This window comes from Rhipicephalus microplus, chromosome 7 (genome assembly GCF_043290135.1).
Source record: "Rhipicephalus microplus isolate Deutch F79 chromosome 7, USDA_Rmic, whole genome shotgun sequence".
Classification (NCBI taxonomy): domain Eukaryota; kingdom Metazoa; phylum Arthropoda; class Arachnida; order Ixodida; family Ixodidae; genus Rhipicephalus; species Rhipicephalus microplus.
In genome coordinates, this window is record NC_134706.1 from 146,379,457 (window position 1) to 146,386,029 (window position 6,573).

General features: G+C 45.7%; 1 protein-coding gene across 3 annotated transcripts in view; it reads right to left on the bottom strand.

Moving 5' to 3' along the window:
- The window catches only part of LOC119185478 (uncharacterized), a 228,456-nt gene extending 224,693 nt beyond the window's left edge, over positions 1-3,763 (bottom strand). For all 3 annotated transcript variants that reach the window (XM_075868323.1, XM_075868324.1, XM_075868325.1), the window contains exon 1: positions 3,666-3,763. The gene's annotated coding sequence lies outside the window, so the exon portion shown is untranslated. The remainder of the gene's footprint in view (positions 1-3,665) is intronic.
- Between the last annotated feature and the right edge of the window lie 2,810 nt (positions 3,764-6,573).

Genomic DNA, 6,573 nt, shown 5'->3' on the forward strand with positions numbered 1-6,573 from the left:
TCTCCTCAGCAATATTCCGCTTCACCGCTCCGTCCAAACTCGTGTACCTATGCAGACGCTTTGCGTCGTCCATTGGCTCCAGAAGTATCGTACCAGCCGAACGGATACAGCTATGCACGCGGTATTATATATATATATATATATATATATATATATACATATATATATATATATATATATATATATATATATATATATATATATATATATATATATATATATATATATATATATATATATGGAACAACGGGAGCGTTGTCAACAAGGATAAATATATTTATTTCCCAACAGTTTCGGGAGGGGTCCTCCCTTCATCAGGGGATGAGTTATACTAACTTGGCCCATTCAATTATTACTCCCACTATAAATATATATATATATTATGAGACCACGTCCGGTACGGCAGCAACCAGGTTATCCTTCTTTAATCCAGACGCACGAGCCAGTGAGCCAGCCCGCGTGACATACGATGATGATCACTACAATGGCTTGGTCATACAGATGAAGATGAAGTACATAGTCAGCGCTCACACTATTTTCCGATGAAGTACATAATCAGCGCTCACAATATATATATATATATATACATATATATATATATATATATATATATATATATATATATATATATATATATATATATATATATATATATATGGCTTGAAGGACTCTCAGTCCTTCAAGCCATGCGGTCCGCTGGACTCACACTCAACCGGAAAAATGCCACTTCGGCTTCGAAGAACTCCAGTTCCTGGGACACGTGATCAGTCGCGAAGGTGTGAAGCCTGACCCAGATAAAACAGCAGCCGTCGCAAAGTTCGCAAGGCCTGTTGATAAGAAAGTGGTCAGGCGTTTTCTGGGTCTCTGCGACTACTAGTGGCGATTTATAGCAGGCTTTGCACACATCGCCTCTCCACTCACCCGCCTTACAAGGAAAGACATCGCATTTGTATGGGGTGAAGAGCAAGAAGCTTCATTCAACGAGCTGCGACAGCGTCTACAAACTCCACCTGTCCTCGTTCACTTCGACGAGAATGCACCAACAGCCATCCATACAGACGCCAGCAATGTGGGCCTAGGTGCTGTTCTTGTCCAATGCCAAGATGGTGTGGAGAGAGTGGTTGCCTACGCTAGCAGAACGTTGACACGTGCCGAGTCCAACTACTCCACAACGAAAAAAGAGTGTCTGGCCGCCGTTTGGGCAGTTGCGAAGTTCCGCCCGTACTTATATGGCCGCGCTTTCCAAGTCGTAAGCGACCATAACTCTCTTTCTTGGTTGACCAACATGAAAGACCCATCTGGACGTTTAGCACGATGGAGCTTACGGCTCCAAGAGTACAACATGGCCGTTGTTTACAAGTCCGGAAGGCAACACTTAGACGCCGACTGTTTGTCAAGGTCACCGATTGAATCACCGGCTATAGAGGATTATGATTTCCCAGATTTTTAGGAGTTGTTGATGCAGCTATCATGTCTCGGCAACAAAAACATGATCGGGAGCTCAACTCGCTTATAGAATTCTTGAACGGACGAGCCGTCTATGCACCAAGAGTGTTTTCGAAGAACTTATCGTCATTCTGTTTACGGGACGGAATTCTGTACAAAAAGAACTTTTCATCAACAGGTAGAAGCTATCTGCTGGTAGTTCCAGGAGCTCTCCGCAGCGAAATTCTACAAGCCTGCCATGACGAAGCCACTGCGGGCCACCTCGGTTTCACAAGAACACTGAAACGCATCAAAGAAAAATATTACTGGCCAAGAATCGCAGCAGAGGTTAAACATTACGTCCGAACTTGCATTGACTGTCAGCAGCGCAAGGTACCACCTGTTAAACCCGTTGGGCTATTACATCCTGCGCCCGTGCCAGAAACCCCGTTTGCTCAAATCGGAATGGATCTGCTGGGCCCATTCCCATCATCGGACAGCGGCAACAAATAAGTTATAGTGGCGATGGACTACCTCACCCGATACGCGGAGACCAAGGCAATCGCGAGTGGCACTGCAGCTGAAGCGGCCCAGTTCTTCATTGAGAACATTGTTCTAAGACATGGTGCTCCAGCCGTCGTCATAACAGACAAAGGTACCGCGTTTACAGCCGAGCTTTTGCGCACTGTGCTTACGCTCAGTGGCACAGCGCATAGGAAGACGACAGCTTACCACCCACAAACGATTGGGCTTACAGAAAGACATAACAAGACAATCGCTGACATGCTTTGCATGTACGTCGCAGTAGAACACAAGAATTGGGACCGAATATTGCCTTACATCACATTCGCGTATAATACGGTGCGCCAGGAAACAACAAAAATGACGCCGTTCGCACTAATTCATGGCAGAGAAGTTACGACAATGCTTGACGCCATGCTGCCTTACGATTGCATTGATTCAGAGACAGACGCCGTAGACTTCACTGAGCGCGCCGAAGAAGCAAGGCAGCTTGCCCGCGTCAGAATAATGAACCAGCAGCAACTTGACGCCCAGCGGTACAACCTTCGCCATGGATTCGTCATTTATCAACCAGAAGATAGAGTCTGGGTTTGGTTTCCTGTATGACGACGAGGCCTCTTACTGAAACTTCAACGCCAATACTTCGGACCCTACAAGGTTCTCGTCGTCTTAGCGACGTGACGTACGAAGTCGTGCCCGACGCCTCCTCCTGTTCGAAACGTCGCCAGCATCTGCCTGAGACAGTGCACGTGGTCTGCATGAAACTTTACCACTCTCAGTGATGTAAACACTCGATGTCCGCATCTCTACCTGTTGAGCGTCCGCATCTCTACCTCTACACTCACTCTGGCGGGAGGGTAATGCCGCGTGCATAGCTGCATTTAGCGGCGAGATAGCGACGACAACGAAGAACGCGGATTTGCTCGAGAGGCGCAGCGCAGGAGAGTGAAGAAGACGACCATATTAGCGCCCTTTCTGAGAGCGTCTCTACAAGTCCCACTGTCCGTGTTTTCAAATAAACCCCCTGTCATTTATAACCCACGACAATATATATATATATATATATATATATATATATATATATATATATATGATGAAGGCCAGACTCTAGGCCGAAACGTCGAAATAAACCACGTTGTGACCGCTCACGGAGGATCTACTAGACTATATATATATATATATATATATATATATATATATATATATATATATATATATATATATATATATATATATATATATGTATACATGGGGTTTAAAGTCTGAAAGCCACCATATGACTATGATAGACCCCGTAGTGGAGGGCTCCGGACATTTTGACCACCTAGGGTTCTTTAACGCGCACCCGAATCTGAGCACACGGGCCTACAACATTTTCAACTCCATCAAAAATGCAGCCGCCGCAGCCGCTATTCGATCCCACGACTTGCGGGTCAGCAGCCGAGTACCTTAGCCACTAGACCACCACGGCAGGGTGGGCGCACATTATCAGCTCCTCTGTTAATGAACAGAAAGGCAGTGCCTGTATTCGTAACAATGCTTAGCGATACCCAATAAACACGCCACCGAGCAGACCAACAAAGTTTTTTAACTGAATGTCTCAGTTAATAATTGAAAAAAACAATGCAAACAATAGAGTTGATCATTACAAGCAATAGAATAGAACAAAAAATGCATCAGCAAACAATAGTAGTGATGTTAGCCAAAGCTGAGCTCACTTGGACAAAGAGTGAAAGAGTAAAGGCAAAGTGGTGGGCTTGCAGTGCAGTACAGCGACACTGTAGTATTGTCGAAGAGAGGTATTATTGTTTCACTGATATCATTGAAATAGTGTAGGTCAATATATACAATTACTGTAGTGTCAAACAAGATGCGTAGTTGAAAGCCTTTCTTGACGAACAAACAATAGAAAGCACTCGATTTTTCTTTCTTAAAATTGATTGACTACTACCATTATTGAGCTTAACAAATTCCCAATTAAATAAATCAGTAACTGTAAGGAGCACCTTTGTGTCCGTGCGCGCAAAACTACCCACTGGCATTGATAATCTGTTTGTGCTGATAGTAATAAAAAAGACGCATCATATTGGCATTTGCAAGGTATTTTTGAGAGTGAATATTTCACCGGGCAAATTTCAATTTTGCAGGAGTAACAGGCATTGTCACCTACAAAAATAATTTGACATGTTATTGTCAGCTCATTAAAATAGCACTTTGTCACTCCATAGGATTCACGAACTGAACGCGAGGCGTGGAGTACATTCGGTAGTTACATTCGGTAGCTAGCACTAATTGTTCGGACATCTGCACAATTAACACGTCCCCCATGGAGACAACATTTTAACAAATGCAGACTACCTCTACATTTGTAAGCGTAACAGCGAAATCGTTCAAACTGGCTGCAATATGTCTGAAGTGATTTCGAAGAAAACTAGTTTGTACAACAAAAAACAGGCAATTTGCACTTCTTAGCAACGCTCCTATAAAAAAATGCCGCCATATCCACGAAGTGAATGATGATGAGTGGGCGAAGCTCCGGAGGTAAACCTGGTAAACCATGAATCCTCCGTACATTTTGCCCACTCGATTTTATTGCAACGCTCCCTCTAGCGTACGTCGCCGCACTATATCGAACGATGACACGCGCCATATGTGGCATCATTCCTATTTTATAACACCTCGCATCTTTCATAATCAACTACACGAACCGCCGTCTAGTTTATAACATCTTGCATCTTAGGACGGACGGACGGATGGACGGATGGACGGACGGACGGACGGACGGATGGACGGACGGACGGATGGATGGATGGACCGGTGGATGGATGGATGGACGGACGGACGAATGGACGGATGGATGGATGAACGGATGGACGGACGGACGGACGGACGGACGGACGGACGGACGGATGGATGGATGGATGGATGGATGGATGGGTGGATGAATGGATGGATGGACGGACGGATGGACGGATGGACGGATGGATATGGCTGTACCCTTTAGATCGGGCGGTGGCTAGCGTAATACTTAGAACTGAACGAGAGGTGGCTACATACAGGAGACGCACAGCCCACGCCTTGAGGAGCTTCGCTCCTAAAAGGAGGGCCAAAGTTTGAGGGACTCTTAAGCTTCGTCTTTAAGAGTAACTTGGTAACTGTTCCTAGTGCGTACTTCAAACAGCGTAGGCAATGTTTACCAACTTGCTATACACACACCACGTGGCCTTAAAGGAGCACTAACATCAAATTTACTCTTGCCAAGATTTTGGCGTCAGCGAGTAGCTATAGACCCCGTAGCAGCGATTCGCGACCTAAAACGCAACTGAGGGAAAATACAAATCACGTTTAGTGATTTGTATCACTGGTATCCAGCACTATTCAAAAAGGCTGCAATCCCGCCATTTTCAGCGCAGAGAGCACCAGCAGTGTCGCTACCTCCCGGTCACCTGCAGATCACGTCACAGCTGGCCACTTCTCCACACAAAATAGTGACGTCAGGCTCAGCTGCTCCGCAATTGATTGATTTGAGGGGTTTAACGTCCCAAAACCACCATATGATCATGAGAGACGCCATAGTGGAGGGCTCCGGAAATTTTGACCGCCTGGGGTTCTTTAACGTGCACCCAAATCTGAGCACACGGGCCTCGACATTTCCGCCTCCATCGGAAATGCAGCCACCGCAGCCGGGATTTGAACCCGCGACCTGCGGGTCAGCACAGCTGCTCCGCAAACATTTCGTCTGCTTGGCGGACACATTCAGTCATGGCTTGTCACCTGCATTGTTGTCGTCGCCGTACAAAATGTCGACTCGGGTTAAATACGATAGTCTAGAGCTTGAAATCTCTGCGATTCGCGACGTCGTGAATTATTTTTGCTTTCATCGACCTTTTACAAAACAGTGATTCCGAAATAGACGCCGTTCCAAGCAGCACTGCAGAGGTACCCGAGGATGCGCGCTCCAGCCATGTTCACTCGTGTGTCTCAGATAGCTATATTGGTGTGTTTTGGTGTGCCAAGCATTCAGGTATATGCAGAGGGGTCAAATCAATAGAGCTATCGCGAATGAGCATCAGCAGAGAAACAGAATACGTTTCCTGCTTGGCAGGTTCTTTTTTGTGCTTTGAGATGGCCCCACCTATGTAGCCTCTTGCAATTAACACGGTATTACCACTTTTACGTGGGGCAAAGTCTACAGATGAGCTAAAATACAACAATACCTGCATGTTACTTGTTGGCGATGATATCTGACAATACGCTGTTCTACTTTTGATAGCTTGTGGTCGTGTTGATGTGTAACACATACGTGATATGAAAGGACACGCTCATTGCGCTTTTTCCGTGCTTCGAACTAGACGACTGTAACTCACCTGCAACTCACAACGATTCCTTGACATGCTGACCGACGAGCACCTGTTTAATCTTGCTCGTTTGTTTTGCGGTTCTTTTAAAGATGATTTTTACCTTGATAACTTCACGAAATCATTCAAACCGGTGCGACGAAAGTCAGACGCGATGAGCGAGTGCGTTTCTGCGCCTAGGCGCCACAATAAGAACGCTCGGATTGTACACGTCATCGCTACGGCGGCACCGTCGCTAAGAATGGTATTGGGGGAATGCAAAGGTAGA